The sequence below is a fragment of the Hordeum vulgare genome, chromosome 3H, assembly GCF_904849725.1.
Source record: "Hordeum vulgare subsp. vulgare chromosome 3H, MorexV3_pseudomolecules_assembly, whole genome shotgun sequence".
Lineage (NCBI taxonomy): Eukaryota > Viridiplantae > Streptophyta > Magnoliopsida > Poales > Poaceae > Hordeum > Hordeum vulgare.
In genome coordinates this window covers 11013467-11035432 of record NC_058520.1, presented here as the reverse complement: position 1 = coordinate 11035432, position 21966 = coordinate 11013467, and the positions used below count along the sequence as shown (strand labels likewise).

At 46.9% G+C, this 21966-nt stretch overlaps 1 long non-coding RNA gene and 1 pseudogene across 1 annotated transcript; both read right to left on the bottom strand.

The window, feature by feature from the left end:
- Positions 1 to 4314: 4314 nt before the first annotated feature.
- Positions 4315 to 7104, bottom strand: LOC123441305 (annotated as a pseudogene).
- A 4829-nt stretch (positions 7105 to 11933) lies between these two features.
- LOC123439230 lies at positions 11934 to 12626 on the bottom strand. The gene is made up of 2 exons (XR_006630048.1): positions 12536 to 12626; positions 11934 to 12337 (listed from the first exon to the last, which is right to left on the bottom strand). It is a non-coding gene; the product is annotated as an uncharacterized LOC123439230 (long non-coding RNA).
- Between the last annotated feature and the right edge of the window lie 9340 nt (positions 12627 to 21966).

Genomic DNA, 21966 nt, shown 5'->3' with positions numbered 1-21966 from the left:
CTCGTGCTCGTTCCGGCCAGCTTGACACGGATCTTCATGAGAGTTGGCCATGTGTACTTCTGCTGCAGGCCCGCGACCCGCGTACTCGGAAGGAAACTCAGTCGGAACCGAGCCCGAGTGCTGGGACAGCGGGGCAACCACAACAGACTCTAGAATCGCCACTTGTGAAGACGCGTTCTGGCGCACCTGGGCGTGTTGCACCCAACGCTGAAGTCGCGGACGGCGGGACCGCTTGCTGCGGCGCGTGACGACGGTATAGGTCGGCACCGGAGCCGACTGCTGGAGAAGAAGAATGCCGCGGGCGCCAGCACGGAAGTTCGTAGCCCCACGACGGGGAAGCGCCTCGACGTCGAGAGGAGCATCCCGAAGCCACGCCGAATCGTCGACGATGAATGAGAGAGCGCCGAAGAAGATCCGGTGACCCATGCTCGAATCTCCACCGGACGACATGACGAAAGGAAGTAGTCGCAAACTCGCCGGAAGTCGCTCAGACGCCTGCCCCACGGTGGGCGCCAAATGTCGTGGGTATAAGCCTGACAGTAGATGTGTAGGGTACGAAAAGGATGGGCAGAGTCCCAGCTACGGCGAGGTTGTATGAGTTCAGGCCCCTCTACGGTGGAGGTAATAGCCCTACGTCTCAGTGCTCTGGGAGCTTGTTGTCGAGTGGAATATGAAATACAATGATTTTCTAACCCCTGCACCAGAGGGGGAGGGTGGCTTATATAGAGTGCGCTGCCCTCCACAACGGTTCCGGTACAGGGGTGGTGTAATGGCGATTGAATGCATACGTTACCGGTAACGTATGTCCTAAATGCTAATAAATGCATAGGGAAACGTACGACCGTTTCCCTCCAGGGGGTTACGATGTTCCGAGTGGCAGCCAGTCGGTTAGTTGGATGTTCTCCGAATGCTAGTCTCCGACTGGATGGTCGAGGACCTGTTGCCGACTGGACGATTGGGACTCCTTAATTCAGTCGGAACTGACTAAGGGCCTTGTCCCTTATGAGGGGTAGTCCTTGGGTAGGACTTACAGGGCAGGCCTATGACCCTACCCTAGGACTATAACCCCATCAAGTTGGTTTGAAGCATTCTTATTCACAAACTATTTTGAATCTAATCTACAAGAGATCTATATGTTTTGCGTAGTAAATTGCAATGAGAATGCTTATATTGCCAACTATAGGAAGATGGAAAAACCAATGAAATATTGAAGGAGGCTAATGAAAGGGTACACATTTCCACTTTCCCTCCTATTGTCTCTCGTAATGAAATATGTGATGAGAATGAGCTTCCTATCCAACCGATCCCACCAATAAGAAGCTCGGAGAAATTGATTAAATCCACACACGATGTAGTAAATAAGAAGAGAAGAAAAAGTAGAGGTACAAAGGTATCTCTCCCAAATAATGTTGCTTCTATCATTGTTGAGAATTAATCATATAGTATTGTGGACGATGATACACTTGACGATTTTTTATGCCTATTACTTGTCATGATAGTTATGATTGGGAAGTATCATACTTATTATAATCTTGAAAATATTTTTGGCACCAACTTTGAAAATTATGATGATAATAATTGTTATACTATTGGGTGCTATTCATATGATTGATAATAGGAGTGATTATTCTAATGATGTGCAAACCCACAACTTAGGGATGCTATGCTTGACGAGAATGACATGTTCAAAAATATATTTGCTATAATTAATGTTTGTCCCATGATTGGGGATGCTCTTCTTAATGAAGATGCTCTTTCTCACTATGAGAAACAACTAATTTGCCGCGAGGAGGCATCTTTGCTGTCGGCATTTCGTTTGGTAGATGGCAAAGAAAAGGTTTGCCGTCATCACCACATGACAAAGAAAAACTGATGGCAAAATATACTTTGTCGTCGGCAAAAAAACACACAAACGACAAAGTCTGCAGAAAATAGCACACAGGCAAATATCTTTGTTGTCTACGTTTTTTTACTATAAATGTTAAAGAGCATACTTTGTTATTTGTAATATCTTTGTTGTCTGTGTTTTATATTACACATGGCAAAGTATGTTCTTTGCCATTTATAATAAAAAACATAGATAATAAAAAAGAAACACGGGCCATGGATCAATCACACGGATCTGTGACATGGCAGAATCGGGTTCACACATCCCACAATGCAAAACCAATACGAGACGACCCACGCCCCATGGTCTCCCTCAAACCACACCCCGATTCTCTCTCTCTCTCTCTCTCTCTCTCGTACCTCCGCCCCGATTCAGAGACCACCGGCACTCGCAACTACCTCGTCTGTCGCCCCGTGCCTCGCCGGCCACCACCTCGACTGTCGGCCATGGCCTTGCCCACCGTCCTCAGCACCACATCCCTCGTCGTACCCGCCATCCGCTTGCCCCGGCCCCGTGCCTCGTCGCCACGGCCAACCTCAGCGCCGCATCCCCCGTCGCCCTCGCCGGCCGCTGGCCACGTGCCCGATTGGCCTTGCCGGCCACCGACCCCGACTTCTTGCCCCATCAACAGGGCCGACCTCAGCGTCGCGTTCCCCCGTCGCCCCTGCCGGCCGCTGGCCACGTGCCCCGCCGCTGGCCACGTGCCGGCCTCCGGCCCTGGCTCTATGCCCCGTCGGCACAGCCGACCTCAGCGTTGCGTCCCCCATCGCCCCCATCGGCCGCCGATCACCGGCCCCGTGCCCTGTTGTCCCAGCCGGCCACTGCCCCTTCCCTCTTCGCTTCTGACGCTGCCGAGCCCGTCCCGTCCCGCTTCGCCCTCGACCCCGTCGATCCCACATGCCTTCGCCGGCCCTGGCCCATCCCTCGATGCTGTAGTGATGCAGCACCTCCCAGATGAGGGTGGCAAGCTCTGACGCGATAGTGAACGGCTTGATCTTCTCTTGTGTGCATGGTCGTGTCTCTTGTATTCTTTTTCTTCAACATGTCTCTTGTATTTGTGTAATTCATTTGTGTCTACTAATTCATTTGTGTGTACTCTATGTAATATGTTCGTGTAAAATCTGTTTATTTTGTGTAATCCATATGTTATTTTTAGGCGGACGACAAAGACCGATACGAGCCGACGACAAAGATGATTTTCTTTGCGGTCTGAATTATACGAGGATGACGACAAAGGTAGTTTGGTCGACGGCAAAATCGTTGCCGTCTGTCCAATGAAAAGCTAACCACAAAGTAATCTTAGCCGACTTTCTCTTTGTCGTCTATCTTTGCCGTTAGCCAGCTCGCGACAAACTCTATGCCGTCTGTATTTTGCTCTTTGCCATCTGTACTTGCGAGACGACATATTAGTTGATTCATGTAGTGTCTAGTCCCTCTATTTCGAATGATCAAATTTGTTATGATGATTGCATGTCTATCATTTATGATGATTGCAATATTTACAAAAATGAATTTGGAAGATTGTCAACTTCAGATAATATTTATCCCACTACTTTTGAGGGTGTTGAAATCTTACGATAATGATAAAAATGAATTTGAAGAGGTCATAACTTTATTTAGTAATGATTCCACTATCTTGAAAGAGATTTGAATTGATTATGATGATTATTATGATTATACCTATGTTATAAAAAGTAATGACGATTATTATTATAAAACTTATAATTATGAATACCCTTTTTCTAAGCACTATTGTTTTAACGTGGAAACAATTTATAGTATTCGAGATTCATATGATATTCCCACTATTATGTATTATAAGTTTTTATTTAGTATTGTTAGTGATTGGATCATGAAAAAAATGAGTTATCCAACGGTCGTTCTCTGTGCAGGCAACGGCCCTACGCTCCAACGGCCCAGATGTGATCCAATCACTATTTACTGTCTTGTCCTTGTCAAAGGCTCAACGGAACTCTTGGCTACACCCATGTCTCCATGTTGCTCCATGCTTACGATTTACTTCCTCCGTTCCTAAATATAAGTCTTTTTAAAAGATTTCACTAGAAGTCTACATACGAAGCAAAATGAATGAATCTACATTCTAAAATATGTCTATATACATCTGTATATAGTCTACTAGTGAAATGTCTAAAACGACTTATATTTAGGAACGGGGGAGTACAAGACAAAACAAGGCATTCCAGTAGGATACTATATGTAAAATTTTCCTTGCTATCATTCCACTTCCAGAAAATTATCAAAAAAGTATCCAATTACCCAACTCTGACAAACAAAGTAGATAATATACTAACCAGGAACCACGTTGACACAACTGACCAGAGCACAAATATAGAATGGAGTCTCAGAATTCTACTAGCAGATTGAGTAAAGGTTTTCCAACTGAAGGGCATATAGCTTCTCTAGATTCATTTCAGCTCTAGGTACACGGGAGAATCCCGGGGACACCACACGGCGTCCGAGACGAACAGCAACGCACCCGCCTGGTACGCTCCCCTCAGCCGCCCGACGCTCGGTGTCTCGCTGCCGGACAGAGAGAGAACGCCGATCCGCGTATGCACTTCGATCTTGTACTTGAAATCCTCCTTCTCGATCGGGTCGCTCATGAGGTGGATGACCGATAGCGCGCACCCCGACGGGATGCTCCGGTCGACCACAAGGAGAAACACCGCCCTGCTGCCGAGGGACACCAGTCGGGCTGGCTCGTCGTTGCGCATGCTCAGCGGGGAGAGGTTGCCGGCTGTGACACGGGTGTACTGGATTGTAGCGTGCTCCAGGTTGATGTGGTCGCGCAGGGACCGGCCATGGTAGGGGCGGCAGCCAGCGATGGGACAGTGGCATGGGCGTGGAGGCAGGACTCTTCATGTGCCAGCTTCTCCGTGAACCGGATCGTCTCGGTGCACCCGTGCTCCTGGAACGAGCACGGCATGGTAAGGCCGCCGAGGATGCGCCCCCAGGCGTGGCAGCCGGTGCGCTCCAAGGCACACAAGCCGCAACTACTGTGCTTCAGATCAGCGCAACACTTTAAGCATGTGATGTGCCCATTTGTGCACTGCAAACAAAAAGAGAGAAACAGGAACATACGTACAGGTGTTACTGAAACAGAACAAAAATGTACAGGTGTTACTGATACAACACAAGTGTACTGGATTACCGTTGCTGCTAGATTTGTGCCTTACTATGTACAGCAATTGTGATACAAAGCATAGCATCTTTGCAAATTTAGAGTTCATGTATCACATGATAATGGCTTTCCAAACCTTTGGCTAAAACTCTGTTACTGCACATCCATATGACTTTCATGGTAGTAACCGTTTGTTGCATCTGGGTTCTCTCGGCGATCGACCCAGAGAGGCTAAAACTGACAAAGCATCATCAACACTTATCAGGCAACTGGCAAGCCACATGTAGGGATGACAATGGGTCGGGTTTGAGGCGGGTAGAGCTGGTCAAAATCCAACCCATGATCCATCTTCCTACTTTCTGTCCATCCATCAAAGCATCCATGGACACAAAATATGTCCATGCCCAAATCCATTGGATATTCAAATACCCATGGAGCTTTACGGGTGTCGAAAAATCAGCATGAAGCCTTCCTAAAAATAAAATTAACTCATCATCTTTCATTAACTAAGATTAGGTTTAATAACTATGTTAGTGGAGTTGTGGGGGATTAGGGAACATGGACCGGACTTTGACCTTCTGTGACCGTGACTGACTTGGGGTTGAACATTTTCTTAGTTTAGTTTCACTGCCATAAGGAGCACGTGTCATACTGGCATCCATTGAATAATCATGAAGCAAAAATTACAACTGTGTCCAACTCGATTCTTCGTGTGTATCCGGATCCACGGATCCATGGACAGAAATGTATTTCATACCCTTACCCTTGCTCAACCGGGTTTGGTATCCAGGCCATAGATAAAATTGTCATCCCTAGCCATAGGAGAAAAATAATATGTACCCAAATCGGATAGAGAACATCAAACGCATAATGAAATGTGGTGTGGCCAATATGCCCACATCTTAATTTATTAAATTTCCTAGTAGAATCAGAATAAGAAGAATTAAGAATTCTACGAGCAACATACTTACAAGCACACCATAATTGTTGCAAAGAGGATATTTGCTAAAAGTTAACTATCACAAACAACAGTTGTGATAGTTAGTGAAATCCAGACCAGCCACATTCTTTACCTGGAAAAGGAGTAAACATTCAACAAGGAAATATTAGGTTGTATTGCAGGGCTCCTTTACCTGGAAAATGGGTGGAACCAACGGGCTGCAACAACCGGAGCACTCCAGCAACTTGGGGTCTATGGTGAGAGTGATCTTGGACACCGCAGCCTCGGCCTCGGCCGCAGTGGCGGAGGCCCCCGGTGGGCAAGGTGTGGCAGCCGCCACACCTTGATTTGGTTCAAAATTTTTAATACATGTATGCATATCATCATTTGCTAGCTTGCTGGCTCTTGCTTGATGGAAAAGAATTGCTGAAAAAACAAAAGGGACACACAACCACCCTAATTGGGCCTATGACAATGCCGAGCGACGCATGTAGATGTTTCGTATGGTTGTATCTAGAAATTTTCATATATGTATCATCGTGTTCGTGTCTCTATAGATGTTTCGTAGGTTACGGTACATGTCACTTATCAAGATCAAAAGGATTCAAAAAAATTGCGTGTTATTATGTTTATGAGTCCGCCACACCTTAATTTCTTTTTGTCCTCCGCCTCTGCTCGGCCGTAACCTTAGCCTTCTTCCCGGAGCAGTTCTTCTCCACGGAGGCTCTTTCTGCACCAGCCTTCTGCAGATTGCTCACGGTGAAATACAAAGTTATTGATCAGTAATGGAAAAGATGGCTAAGGCAGTGAAGCAAGGGGAAAAAAAAGGTATGATCAAACGTTCAGAGATCTCAAGGTCCATTCTCAAAGGTTGATCGACACAGGAGACGTCAAAATGTCCAATTGGCAAATCAGGGTTATCTTGGGTGACAGTCAGGCCATAGAAATCAGCATTCTCGCGATACCATTATTTGCAAAAACCGCTTTGAATCGGGGCCTCACTCAATTTTCCGGAAAACCCTAAACCTCTGGCCAGCGCTGCCCCTCGCCACCAGCAAACGCCTCCTCTTCCGCATCTCCGTCAGGCCACCCTCCTCCTAAAGCTAGCGGGCAACCCATGGCCATGAACCCCATTGAGCTCTGCACGCGGTGAATCGGGGCGGCGGGTTTGCAGGAAGATAGACTGGACGGGGATCAGAGAGGGAAATGCATGCGTGCGAGGTGTTCACCTTGTCCATGATGGATGGATGGATGGACGATGGGTCGATCGAGATCTCCCGCTCCCGCTCGCTGCTTCTGAATCCGGTTCCAGTCCCGTCGATCGAGATCTTCCGCTCCCGCTAGCAGCAGCGGTTGTCGAGGGAGAACGAGGATCTGTTTCCGTTCTCCATATATCCCAGGACTTCTTTTTATTATAAAAAAAAACTTTTGCACTTTTCTAGTCAAAAATAAAAATAATGAGCCCGAGTATAGCTAGAGGGTTTTTTAAATATCTATTTGGGCACTACTACGGGTCGGCGCACGAACCGAGACAGATGGGCCTCCACGTGGCCGGTGCGGCGAGCCCGGGCAGGGGGGCCACCAACCGGGACCAAAAGGCATCCACGCGTCAACATTTCAGGTGATGGTTTTTTTTTTGATAGGGGGGGGTTGGAGGGTTAATTTATGTGTTTCATATATTGTGTTAGCTAGCTAATGAATAGAGAGAAGTGTCCTCTCATCTCCGTGCTTGGTCGACGCTGCATACTATACGTATAGAGAGGACTAGACACGCTAGCTAGTAAGCAAATGAAGGAAACAGAAGATCATCATGAGCATATGCATACAAAGAGAAGTGATATCGACCACCTCTCCTTCTCTGAGAGATTGGTCGAACAACAAGTTCTCGTATATCTATCCGACGCTACTGGCTACATATATACAAGATAATTATCTCTTACAATATAATCTCCTAATTAAAATTCAACTCATTAGGGTTCACATGGTATTCTCCGTCTTTAACGCTCACGTGATCAAGAAAGAATGCCGCCAATTCCTCTTGAATTCCTCGCATACGATCTGGTGGTAGGAGTTCATTCTGCATCCGATATATCTAATTTGAAGAAGGGGGTCAATACATATATATGAATAAATGAAACTGAACACAAATGATGGAAATAAAATAAAATTGTGAATATTATTATTTACGCACGTCATATTGTTTGTCAGAGTAGCCCCGCTCACAGGTCGTGTGGCGGATGGACTCGCAAATGTAGTATCCACAGTAATCATTCCCTGGTTCCTGCCACAACCACTTTACAAGAAATAGAGGTCAATCAAACTGATAGTTAGCAAGCATGCTAAATGGTATTGATGAAACTAGCGCTTGAATCACTAGGAGATGCGTGGAACATGCTACTGTAGTACTTACTTTCGGGTGTCTAAATTGCAGCTTCTTCGGCAGTATCGGAGTTTTTGCAGTGAATTTTTTCCAAACCCTGTTAGACAAAGAAAAGAATTACTTGATATCAGGAAATGAACAAAGTTGTCGATATGGTGCGATAATGATCGATTTAACTTACTTCTCTAGAATTTCAGTCATGTCCGCATACTCGTTGGGATTTTTTCGTCTCGAGTCTAAGACGGTTACTAGTCCCTGCTCAAGCTTAATCTCTAGGAGAATATAGTGGAAGCTGCGCACGCATGCATAACTCATCAATTACATTACTATAACCTTGACTAATAAGGGAAACCGAATATGCACAAGACAGTAACACTCACTGGAATTCGTAAGGGAAGAGTATTATAGCTTTGTTTTGATTCAATACAAACGATTGTAGCAGGTTGGCCTCGGTATCTTTGGCCCGAGATTTAATCATAAATGTATCTACGAGATTTGTGTTAATGAACCCAATATCACCGATTTGTCTTTTCTTCAAGTCGACGATCTTCAATCTGCATATAATATAGTGAGGATAATTAAAAATACATGCAATGAAAGAGCTGACCTATATATAGAGACTTAATAACAAAAGTAGTACTACTTACAGGCAGTAGCAAGTGATCATTAATTTATCGAGGGCCTTTAGATTGAAAAACGGGAAGAACTCCTCAAATGGAACCATCAACAGTTCAAGTCCAACGAGGTCATGCTCCTTTCTAACTCCCAACGTCAAAATATTACTCCCCCCAGACTCTTTGCAAGTTTTCATGTACCAATCATGGAATCTTCGCATCATCGTTGTTAGAGATCTTTCATCTTTGATGAGAGGCTTCCCGTACACGTATTTGTGTTCGTCCACCTCCAATAAATCAAAATGTGCATCATCGGGCAGGTAATCTGCAGGATTGGTACCGGGCAACAAGATCCCCGGATGATTAGCGACGATATCGCTAGACACCTTGAGCGGGGGGAACGATTGGTTCGCTTGTTCGCCGAGCTGGGCAACTTTTTTCCCAACTCGTCATTCTGCTAACCTTTGATCACTGACAGTACTTCCCGACCGCTGCGCTTCGATAAATGACTTTGTAATAATGCGCTCATAGTTGCCTTTCGTCGGAGACTTTGGTGGTTTCTTCAGGGCAGCCAGAGTACGCTTTGCTTTTACCGGATCTATCTTCTCCTCCGAAGGTGGATGTTTTTTTGCTTTCACCCCTTCAAAGAAGTTCTTCACTTCGGCTTCCACGATCTTCGTGATTTCCTCCTGGCTCCTCTCGTATGGTAACTTCTCTGGAGTCTTTAGAGAAGGACCGTATCTGTATTGCCTGCCTCTGGTTGTAGTGCTAGACGCCGGAGCAGACGGGGCAGCTGCGGCTGTCTTTCCTTTCTTACGAGGCAAAGCAGAAGGACGACGCGCCGGAGGAGCCGGAGCGGCGGCGGGTCTCTTCCGCCCTTGTTGACGAGGCGGAGAAGGAGGAGGCAGCTGGCTGCTCAGGCACGCCGGCGTAGGCGGAGAAGGAGGCGAAGTGCCGCCACGCGCCGGAGAAGGAGGCCGAGTGCCCTGATCAGTCGCCGGAGGAGGCGGAGGAGGAGGCGGAGTGCCCTGACTTGCCGGAGGAGGAGGAGGAGGCGGAGGTGTCCAGTTTGGAAGGTTGATGAGCTCCTTCCGCCATAGGCATGCAGTCTTCAGAGAAGAACCCAACCGAATCTCCCCTTCACCCGTAGGGTGGTCAAGCTCAAGGTCCTCAAATCCGTCCGTTATTTGATCCACCATCACCCTAGCATATCCTTCTGGAATCGGCTGGCCGTGGTAGGTTGAGCCAGGTTCATTAGGTAAAACAGAGCCAACAGCCGCCTTGACTTTAAATGTCATCCATCGCGTCATAAGGTGGCAATGTTGAGACTCTGTGATAGCATCCACGAGGTAGCCCGTGTAGACAGGCTCCAGCTGCTGAGTCTGCTCGGTGGAAGCCACGCTGCTTCTCCGCTGAGATGGCGAGGTAGCTTCAGGGGAAGCTTTGGCAGGTCGTTTTCTACGATCTGCTTCTCGTTCCTCTAGCCCTTGTACCCTTTCGTGCAGCGCCTGCAGTTGGCTATGCTCCACTTTCTTCCTCCTCTCCTGGGTTTTGTAACCCCCTGCATCCGGAAACCCAGCGTTCCACGGAAGGGAGCCTGGCGTGCCTCGTGTCCGTCCAGGGTGCTCAGGATTCCCGAGGGCCATTGTGAGCTCGTCCTTCTCTCTGTATGGAACGAGCGTCCCTTCTTGTGCTGCGGCGATATAGTGCCGAAGCTTCGTGACGGATATTCGCAACTGCTCTTCCGTCCAAACGCACTTCCCTGATACATGGTCCAAGGTTCCGCCATCCCCGAAGAACCAAGTCCGGCAACGGTCTGGCCATCTCAATGTCTCTGGTTCGACCCCTTTAGCAATCAGGTCATTCTCAGCCTTCTCCCACAAAGGTCGGGCTTTGAGGTAACCACCTGACCCCGTGCAATGGTGATGCTTCTTCTTTGCAGCATTTTTCTTGTTTGTCGCTGACATCTTCTTACTCTTTTTCGATGTCTTGTGGGCCACAAATGCGGGCCATTGATCTCTGATCTTCTCAAACCGGCCGGTGAATTCTGGTGTCTCTTCTTTGTCGACAAACGTTTTCAGCTCATTCTTACACCTCCTGAATAGTTCTGCCATCTTCTTAAGAGCACGTGACTTGATCAATTGCTCTTTAACTGGCTTCTCTGGATCCTCCTCTGGCGGTAGGGTGAAATTTGCCTTAAGCGTTGTCCAAAGATCTTCTTTCTGCATATCGGAGACATAAGACGTTGGCACCTCAGGGTCTTCCTTCTTTGGCTTTAACCATTGCTGGATACTGATCGGGATCTTGTCCCTAACAACAACCCCGCACTGATCACGAAATGCAACCCTTGTCCGGATGGGTTCAATCGGCTTGCCATCGCGCGCGATTGCTGTGATCTCAGACCTTTCATCCGAGCGCAACTTTTTCTTCGGGCCTCGTTTCTTTACCGAAGTTGAGCTTGATCCGGAGGGCTAGATTTCAAAGAAGAAAGACGAGAGTTAATTAATATTTGTACATATGAAAACAATGAATGCATCAATTAACTAGTCAGCACGGGCCTAACTAATATATATATACCTGGCCGGACTCGGTTCGGTCACCGGAGCCGTCATCACGGTCTCCTTCTTGTACCTCCATTGGGTCACCGGAGCCATCATGAACATAGCCCTCTTCTTGTACCGGCATTAATGGGTCACCGGAGCCATCATGAAGATAGCCCTCTTCTTCACCCGGTCCTTCCTGACCATCGGTGTCATAGAGAAACGGCACAATGACATCACTTCCTTGTGCGTAGGACTGGGCGTTCGGGTAATTTGGTTTCTTCGGTTCGGTTAGTTCAGTTTGCGGGTTATACGGTTAGTGAAAAATGGAAACCGAATTTTTATATGCCGCATAAGTACCCATACCCAAATTACCCCCAAAAACGGTTCGGGTAATTCGGGTACCCAGAACCCGGAATATTCAGTCCATTACAGTGCACCAATTCCAGATTTAGTGCACAACACATGCGAGATCTTCATTAGTCTGAAGCACAGATACAATATAGTGCATATGTTCACAAGCATAGATCAAATAAAATTGTGCACAAGCATAGATCAAATAAACAGAAAATAAAAACATCACAAGCATAGACAGAGACATAACTTGAGTCACAAATCAGGCTGAGTCACAAACACAAAACAAACATGGTTCAAGCTGAATAGGTCCAAACTGAGACAACCATAGCTAATAATTTAAGGGCTTAACAAATTTTCAAGCAACACAACTCCTTGAGGTCCAAGCTGAGGAAATCATAGAAGATAGAACACAAGAAAAGAACCTGAGAGGATTCCTTGACAGCAGCACACTTCCTTTGATGTTCTTCTCGTATTCCCTATAGAAGTGAAAAGGAAATCACTTAAATATATTGTGCAAATGCAAAGCAAATTAAAACAGAAATCTTGTTCAAAATTAAAGTGATATGTATACGAGATCATGCATATCATTTCCACTTTCCCACGATAGTTTCTAGCATATCAAGTTGAAAACAACATGCAAGTTACATAGGAAATCTTACAAGAATTTCACTCACCAAGACTTATGATTCGGTGTCATCAATGGTGATGCGAACACTTGCACTTGTACCAGACTTAGCAATGTCTAGATCAGACAATTCTTGAAGTACATCTGACAATAATAAATAAAGCAAGAGAATGTAAGTATGAAGAAAATAGAAAGCACATATCTAAGAGTAACTTATTTGCTTAATTACCTTGTTCAAGGTTGGCCAGTAGCTCAGCATCCTCTTCATCGTTAACTGGAATTTATCTTCGCAACCAATCTTGAGTACAAAGTAGTGCCTGCACCATGAATGGAGTAAGAGAGCTTCAGAAGTCATCAAGGATGCGTCCACCGATGCTAAAAGCCGATTCTGATGCAACCATAGATATTGGGAAAGCTAGGACATCACGAGCTAAGCGTGATAGCACAGGAAATCTTGATGAGTTAACCTTCCACCACTCAAGAATATTGAATTTCCTGATGTTTGCTTCATTATCCTCCGTAAGGTACTTTTCAAGTTCAGACTTGCAAGGGCTGATGCCAATTCCACAGTCATTCATTCTCATTTTTTTCGCAATCAAAGAACTCATCAAGCTTTTGCAGCTGCTCTCTTCAAAGTCAGGTGCATCATCAGGTTGAATTTCATGCTCACTTGGACCATATAACTTAACATACTCCTTGAACAGATTATTAAGTGTTGCATTCATTTTTGTCCACACCTCATCTCCATTGATGTCTCCAAACATTTCAAAGGTTGCAATCTTGATGTAATTTGACAACTTATATCTTGGATCAAGAGCAACAGCCACAAAAATCAAGATGTTGAAGCTCTTGTGATCTCCCCAATACTTGTTGTACTTGTCAATCATCCTTTCTCCCATATCTCTTCGCAAGAAGTCCCCGCTTCCACACCATGCCCTCAGCAAGACAATGATATCAGCAATTTGATGGAAGAAGATATGAGATGTGCAATGATTTGAGGCTGAAACACGAAGGGTAAGCTTATAGAAATGCTCAAGAAACTCAGCCATCTTTGAAGCATTATCCCAATCTTCAGGTTCACGCACTCCTGGCATTTTATCGCTGTTTAGCTCAATTGCAAAGTATGGGTCCTCTTCTTCATACCTCACAAAGACCTTCTCATATGTGGCTGCAGCTTTCAGCATTAAGTACGTGGAGTTCCATCCAGTGCATACATCAAGTGATAAGAAACCTTTTCTTGTCAACTTCTCTAATTCAGCACACTTCTTGAACTTGGTAATTCTAGCGGGAGAATTCTTAATAAACTTGACAGCAGCACGAACTCGCTTTACCGAGATGTCCAACTCTTTTAGCCCATCGGTAACTATCAAGTTCATAATATGAGCAGCACATCTCATGTGCATATATTCTCCTCTCCCTATGCTTGCATTTGCACTGTTCATGATCCTCTTTATGTAGTTTACAGCTCCATCATTTGGTGAGGCATTGTCAACTGTGACTGAAAACACCTTATCTATGCCCCACTCAACCAAACACTTCTTCAGGTCCTTCCCAATGTCTTCCCCCTTGTGACCCCTCACCAAGAAAAATCCAATGATCCACTTATGTAGAATCCATTCACTGTCAACAAAATGGGCTGTTACACACATAAAATTCTGCTTTTGGGAAGATGTCCATGTGTCAGTAGTTAGGCAAACTCTTTCACATGATTCTTTCAAGAATTTCTTGAGCTTGACTTTCTCCCTGTAATGAATGCGCACACAATCTCTAGTAACTGTCCTCCTAGATGGGACATTGAAACGAGGACAAGCCTTTGCCACAAACCTTCTAAATCCCGGCTTCTCAACAAATGAGAACGGAAGCTCATCCATAATTACCATTTCAGCCAAAGCATCTTTGAGCTTATCCTGATCAAATCTCCAGGTGGTGAGAGAGCACTTACTAGTATCTGCCGTATTCGGAGTAGCTTGTAGAGTTGGCTGCTTGTCATCATTGACCCTATGAGGATTTTTCTTGCACGACGTCAAATGCTTCAATAAGGATGATGTACCATTCCTTTTAGCAACACAAGCAAGCTCACTTTTGCAATAGTTGCATGTTGCTTTGGACAGCACACCCCCATCGAGGACCTTGGTAAAATGGTTCCAAACTTCAGACCGTGGAGCCATTTCCTTTATTTTCTTTGCATTTGTTGTCGTCTTATCAGCCTCGGTCATCTCGTTCTGCTGCTGGTTCGTGGGCTGTTGCCCATCATTACTGTCCTTCTCCGAGTTCAAAGCGGTGTAAGGGGAGGTGCCTGACACCAACATATGAGAGGTTTGATCTTCCATCTACAAAAAACAAATGACCCAACTAGTTAGCCTAACATATCAGCAATGAGAAGAGAGGTCAAAAAAAGAAACAATTTATTACAGAAAATATAACAGCATAAGTACAATTATCAGTTTAACACTACAACTACAGACTTTTTTCTGAATTTTAACAGTACAACTACAAGTATCAGTTTTGTCTAGAGCTGATAGCCTGATACAAATCAATCAGTATAACTACAGTCTTTTTTTTTTGCAGAGAAATACAACTACAAACTGATATAACTTTTATCTGAATTTTTGCAGAGAAATACAACTACAACTACAGTCTTCTTTTTGCAGAGAAATACATCAATTAGTATAACTACAAACTAATAACTCAAGCATAGGAATAGGGACAAATACGTTTCAATCCGCAAGTACGATTTGACTACTTGAGCATAGGAATCGGGATTCGAAATTAGCCTGAATCAACAAGTACATTTGACTACTTGAGCATACGAATTCAGCCAGAGAGACTTACCACTGAAGTTGGTCACTGGCTCACTGTCGTCGAGTGTGCGTGCGTTGACTATGGCCCGGCAGCTCGCACGTCTCCTCGTACACCAACTGGCAGCTCGCGCGTCTCCTCGGCGCATCACTATAGGCTACAACAACTGACGGGTGGCGGCCCGCGCGTCTCCCATCACGCGTCAGGCGTCACGAGCAGGTGGAGGCGCCACCATCCGCCGCCGCCGCTGAAAACTAGGGTTAGGGCGAGCTGGCGAGAAGGGTCGAGCGAGAGAAGAAAAGGAATGAACTAGGGTTAGGGCGAGGAGCCGAGGAGGCTTTTGTGAGCCGGGAGGCTTGTGTGCGAGCGGGGAGTTGGGCCGGCAGGCCGCACAAGTGCTGAGGTGCACTCGTGGTGACGGGTGAGTTGCTCGTGTTGTGTACTTCGGTTAATATGGCTACTTCGGGTTTTCACACCTACTAACCGAACCCGTACCCGAAGACCGAAACGTTCTAAAACCAGAACCGTGCCGAAGCCCGAAACCTGAATTAACCGACATTTCGGGTATTACGGTTCGGTTCGGGTTTGGGTAACGGTTTCAGGTACCCGAACGCCCAGGCCTACTTGTGTGATTATCTCCCCCAACATCGCTTCTGTTGCTTCGTCTCGGGAGTGATCCATAGTTTCTGCAAATATTTACAACATGTCAATTATTATTCAAACATGGTACAGATGGATATATATTAGTGGCAAACGTAGAACTAGCTAGCTAATCACAATAAGGAATCATGTTAGTGGCCTTGATGCTGCTTCTCTAGGGTTTGGGGTGGCCTAGACAACGCTTCAAGGGTTTGGGGTGGCCTCGACACAACACTTAAAGGGTTTGGGGTGGCCTCGACGACAATGCTCTTTTAACTTGGTAAATTTGGGTGGCCTCGAGAGAGTTTGTCGGGTAGGGGAGCGGCGGGAGGGGGTAGGAGACCAACATCGTTTTTTCTCTAGGGTTTGGGTGTCCTCGAGAGTTTTGGTCGAGCGAGAGGGCCGAGGGGGGTGCTCCCGTGGTATAAGTTATCACGGTCGAGAGTGGGTATATATATCGACCTCCCCTCATGTCGAAGTTATCCGGGAGGGGGTTATAACGACAACGACGTGACATACATATACATGGGAAAATAATGTTATCGGGGAGGGGGTATATCGGTACCCCCCTCGTGTTGAAGTTCGATCGGGAGGGGGTATATCGACAACGACATACCCGATAAAAAATAAGAAGACAAAAGAAGAAATAAAAAAGAGAAGAAGAAAGGAATAGAAGAGAAGCAATCGAAGAAAAAAAAGAAGAAAAAGGAGAAGAAGAAAGGAATAGAGGAGAAAGAAGAAAAAAAGAAAATTTCTATTTTTTTCTTCTTTCTCCTCTATTCCTTTCTTCTTCTCCTCTTCTTTTTCTTCTTTTTCCCTCTTCTTATTTATTTCTTCTCTTCTTCCTCTCCTCTTATTCTCCTTTATTCCTCTTCTTATTTTCCTTTTTCTCCTCTCATTCTTTTTCTTCTTCTTCGTTATCTTCCTAGCTATATATAATACTTTTCTAAAAATGTAACTTTTGCATATATAGAACTTTTTCTTCTTCTTCCTTCTTCCTTCTTCCTTCTCTTCCTTCTTTTCCTAAATATATAAAAAAATTCTAAAAATGAAACTAACCTAAAATGTACTAAATCAGAGAACGTATATAGATAAAACTAACCTAAAATGTACCCAAATGTACTAAAAACCTAACTTTTATATGCACAAAGAACGGGGCGTGGTCGGGGCAGGGGCGACGGCGGCGTGGTCGGGGCAGGGGCGACGGTGGCGTCGATGTAGAGGGCGGCGACGACGGCGTGGTCGGGGCAAGGGCGACGGCGACCTGGTCGGGGCAGGGGCGATGGCGATCGACGGGGCAAAGGGCAGGGGCGACAGCGGCGTGGTCGGGGCAGGGGCGACGGAGGCGCGGTAGAGGCACGGCGAGGGCGACGACGGCGTGGTCGGGTCGGGCAACGGCGGCGTGGTTGGGGGCAGGGGCGACGACAGCGAGCTCGGGCAGCCTAGCGGTGTCGTCGGAGGGATCGAAGAACTGACGAAATTTTCACAAGTGCTGGCTTATATAGCAAAGCCATTGGAACCGGTTGGTGCAACCAACCGGTATCAATGCCCCCTTTAGTCCCGGTTGGTGCCACCAACCGGGACTAAAGGTCACTTTTCAGCAGCCCAAAGGGCAGGAAGCGGCGGCCTTTGGTCCCGGTTGGTGGCACCAACCGGGACTAAAGGTCACTTTTCAGCAGCCCAAAGGGCGGGAAGCGGCGGCCTTTGGTACTGGTTGGTGCCACGAACCGGTACCAATGCACCCCCTTTAGTCCCGGTTGGTGCCACCAACCGGGACCAAAGGCTGCCCGCGTCGCGGCCAAAGTTTAGTCCCACCTCGCTAGTTGAGACACTACAAGGAATATGCTAATACACGACGCTGTATTTTCGTCGCTACATCGTCATGGTTTTTAGTTTACTAGGATCTCACGACGAAAAACGAAGCGTCGAAAACGAAGCGTCACAAATGAACAGCAGCGACGTTTTGATCAAAATCGTCGTAACCTTTACGACGATTCTTGGATCGTCGTAACCTTTACGACGATCCTAAATCGTCGTTGGCAATCTAACCCAATCCTACGTGGCAGTCCTACATGGCAAAATTACGACGAAATCAAAACGTCATGCCTGAAATCAGCCCAACCCATTTCATTTGATCACATGGGCTGATTTTATTTTTTTGGGCTTTTTCTTATTGGGCTTCTTTTGGGGCCTTAGCATATTTACAGCCACTTCTAGTATTTTTTTCAAATTTTAGTTTGTGGCCTTTTACTTTCTATTGATTTTCTTTTTTCGCCATTTTTATTTTGTACTGGTCCCACATGTCATGCTGATCTCAAAATTAATCCCACATGTCAAAAATTTCACAATTTGTCAAATAAATATCATAACTTGGTCCCCTTGTCAAGTTTCCATTTCATAGGTATTCAAATCACATTCAGAATCAATATTTCAAACAGGCTAGGGAGCAAATAAAATACGTCCAAACCAACATTAAATTTGCCTATTACAATATTTACACTACACCACAACCCAGATATACCTACTACTCCTTACTATTACAATACATATGCTACTCTTTGTTGATACACTTCATAGCTTCACACTTGGCTTTGTACTTCACCCGCGCAAAAAATAAGAATAAGATATGAACTAACATTGCAGGTATTTAAATAACAACATTTACAAAAAAAGTGTAAACTAACACTGAAGGTATTTAAATAACAGCATGACCTCGCATCCAAGCAGCTCTTATATGTTATAACTGTTGGGTAACGTAGCATAAATTCAAAATTTTCCTACGCATATTCAGATCTTCCTATGGAGAGACCAGCAACGAGAGAGGGGTAAGAGCATCTTCATACCTTTGAAGATCGCTAAGCGAAAGCGTTGCTAGAACACGGTTGATGGAGTCGTACTCGCAGCAATTCCGATCTAGTGCCGAACTACGGCACCTCCGCGTTCAACACACGTGCAGCCCGGTGACGTCTCCCGCACCTTGATCCAGCAAGGAGGAGGGAGAGGTTGGGGAAGAACTCCAGCAGCACGACGGCGTGGTGTCGATGGAGAGACGAGGTCTCCCGACAGGGATTCGCCAAGCACCGGCAGAGAGGAGGAGGAAGAAGGGCAGGGCTGCGCCGAGGGAGAGGGAGAAGTCTGTCTCCCAAGGGCCAAAACCCCTCTCTATTTATAGGAGGAGGGGGAGGGGCTGCGCCACCCCTAGGGTTCCCTCCCTAGGGGCCGGCGGCCACCAGATGGGAAAGGGGGGCGGCGGCTAGGGTGGGAGGGGGTGGCGCACCACCTGGTGGGCCTAAGGCCCACCTACGCCTAGGGTTGCCCCCTCTCCCCACCACTTGCGCATTGGGCTGGGTGAGGGAGGCGCACCAGCCCACCTAGGGGCTGGTTCCCTCCCGCACTCGGCCCATCTAGCCTCTTGGGGTCGTTGCTGTTGGGTAACGTAGCATAAATTCAAAATTTTCCTATGCATGTTCAGATCTTCCTATGGAGAGACCAGCAACGAGAGAGGGGTAAGAGCATCTTCATACCTTTGAAGATCGCTAAGCGGAAGCATTGCTATAACGCGGTTGATGGAGTCGTACTCGCAGCGATTCCGATCTAGTGCCGAACAACGGCACCTCCGCGTGCAACACACGTGCAGCCCGGCGACGCCTCCCGCACCTTGATCAAGCAAGGAGAAGGGAGAGGTTGGGGAAGAAGACCAGCAACACGACGGCGTGGTGTTGGTGGAGAGACGAGGTCTCCCGGCAGGGCTTCGCCAAGCACCGGCAGAGAGGAGGAGGGAGAGGAACAGGGCTGCGCTGAGAGAGAGATTAAACCGTGTCTCAAACAGCCCCGAACCCCATCTATATATAGGGGGAGAGGGAGGGGGCGCAGCCCTTAGGGTTCCCACCCCTAAGGGGTGCGGAAGCCCTCAGATGGGGAAGGGGTGGCGGCCAGGGCAAGGGGGAGGGGTGGCGCACCCCTCTGGTGGGCCTAAGGCCCACCTAAATTAGGGTTCCCCCTTCTTTTCCTTTCCCCTGCGCCATGGGCTGAGTGGGGAGGCACACCAGCCCAACTAGGGGCTGGTTCCCACCCTCACTTAGCCCATCTTACCTCTTGGGGTCGCAGGCCCCCTTCGGTGGTCCCCCGGGACCACCTCCGGTGGTCCCGGTGGTCCCGGTACGTTACCGGTGATGCCCGAAACACTTCCGGTGTCCGAAACCATCCGTCCTATATATCAATCTTTACCTCCGGACCATTCCGGAGCTCCTCGTGACGTCCGGGATCTCATCCGGGACTCCGAACAACTTTCGGTAACCTCGTACAACAATTCCCTATAACCCTAGCGTCATCGAACCTTAAGTGTGTAGACCCTACGGGTTCGGGAGACAGGCAGACATGACCGAGACACCTCTCTGGCCAATAACCATCAGCGGGGTCTGGATACCCATGGTGGCTCCCACTAGCTCCACGATGATCTCATCGGATGAACCACGATGTCAAGGATTCAATCAATCCCGTACACGATTCCCTTTGTCTGTCGGTATAGAACTTGCCCGAGATTCGATCGTCGGTATGCCTATACCTTGTTCAATCTCGTTACCGGTAAGTCTCTTTACTCGGTCCATAGCACGTCATCGTGTGACTAACTCCTTAGTCACTTTGAGCTCATGATGATGTTCTACCGAGTGGGCCCAGAGATACCTCTCCGTCACACGGAGTGACAAATCCCGATCTCGATTCGTGCCAACCCAACAGACACTTTCGGAGGTACCCGTAGTGCACCTTTATAGTCACCCAGTTACGTTGTGACGTTTGATACACCCAAAGCACTCCTACGGTATCCGGGAGTTGCACAATCTCACGGTCGATGGAAAAGATACTTGACATTAGAAAAGCATTAGCATACGAACAATACGATCTAGTGCTAGGCTTAGGATTGGGTCTTGTCCACCACATCATTCTCCCAATGATGTGATCCCGTTATCAATGACATCCAATGTCCATGATCAGGAAACCATGATCATCTATTGACTAACGAGCTAGCCAACTAGAGGCTTGCCAGGGACACATTGTGATCTATTCATTCACACATGTATTACTGTTTCCTGTTAATACAATTATAGCATGAACGATAGACGATTATCATAAATGAGGAAATATGATAATAACCATTTTATTATTGCCTCTAGGGCATATTTCCAACAGTTGCCCCCCTTCGGTGGACCCTCGGGGCCACCTCCGGTGGTCCCGGTACGTTACCGGTGACGCGCGAAACACTTCTGGTGTCCAAAACCATCCGTCCTATATATCAATCTTTACCTCCGGACCATTCCGGAGCTCCTCATGACGTCTGGGATCTCATCCGGGACTCCGAAGAACTTTCGGTAACCTCGTATAATAATTCCCTGTAACCCTAGCGTCATCGAACCTTAAGTGTGTAGACCCTACGGGTTCGGTAGACAGGCAGACATGACCGAGACACCTCTCTGGCCAATAACCATCAGCGGGGTCTGGATACCCATGGTGGCTCCCACTTGCTCCACGATGATCTCATCGGATGAACCACGATGTCAAGGATTCAATCAATCCCGTATACAATTCCCTTTGTCTGTCGGTATAGAACTTGCCCAAGATTCGATCGTCGGTATACCAATACCTTGTTCAATCTCGTTACCGGTAAGTCTCTTTACTCGTTCCGTAGCACGTCATGGTGTGACTACCTCCTTAGTCACATTGAGCTCATGATGATGTTCTACTGAGTGGGCCCAGAGATACCTCTCCGTCACACGGAGTGACAAATCCCGATCTCGATTCGTACCAACCCAATAGACACTTTCGAAGGTACCCGTAGTGCACCTTTATAGTCACCCAGTTACGTTGTGACGTTTAATACACCCAAAGCACTCCTATGGTATCCTGGAGTTGCACAATCTCACGGTCGAAGGAAAAGATACTTGACATTAGAAAAGCTTTAGCATACGAACAATACGATCTAGTGCTATGCTTAGGATTGGGTCTTGTCCATCACATCATTCTCCCAATGATGTGATCCCGTTATCA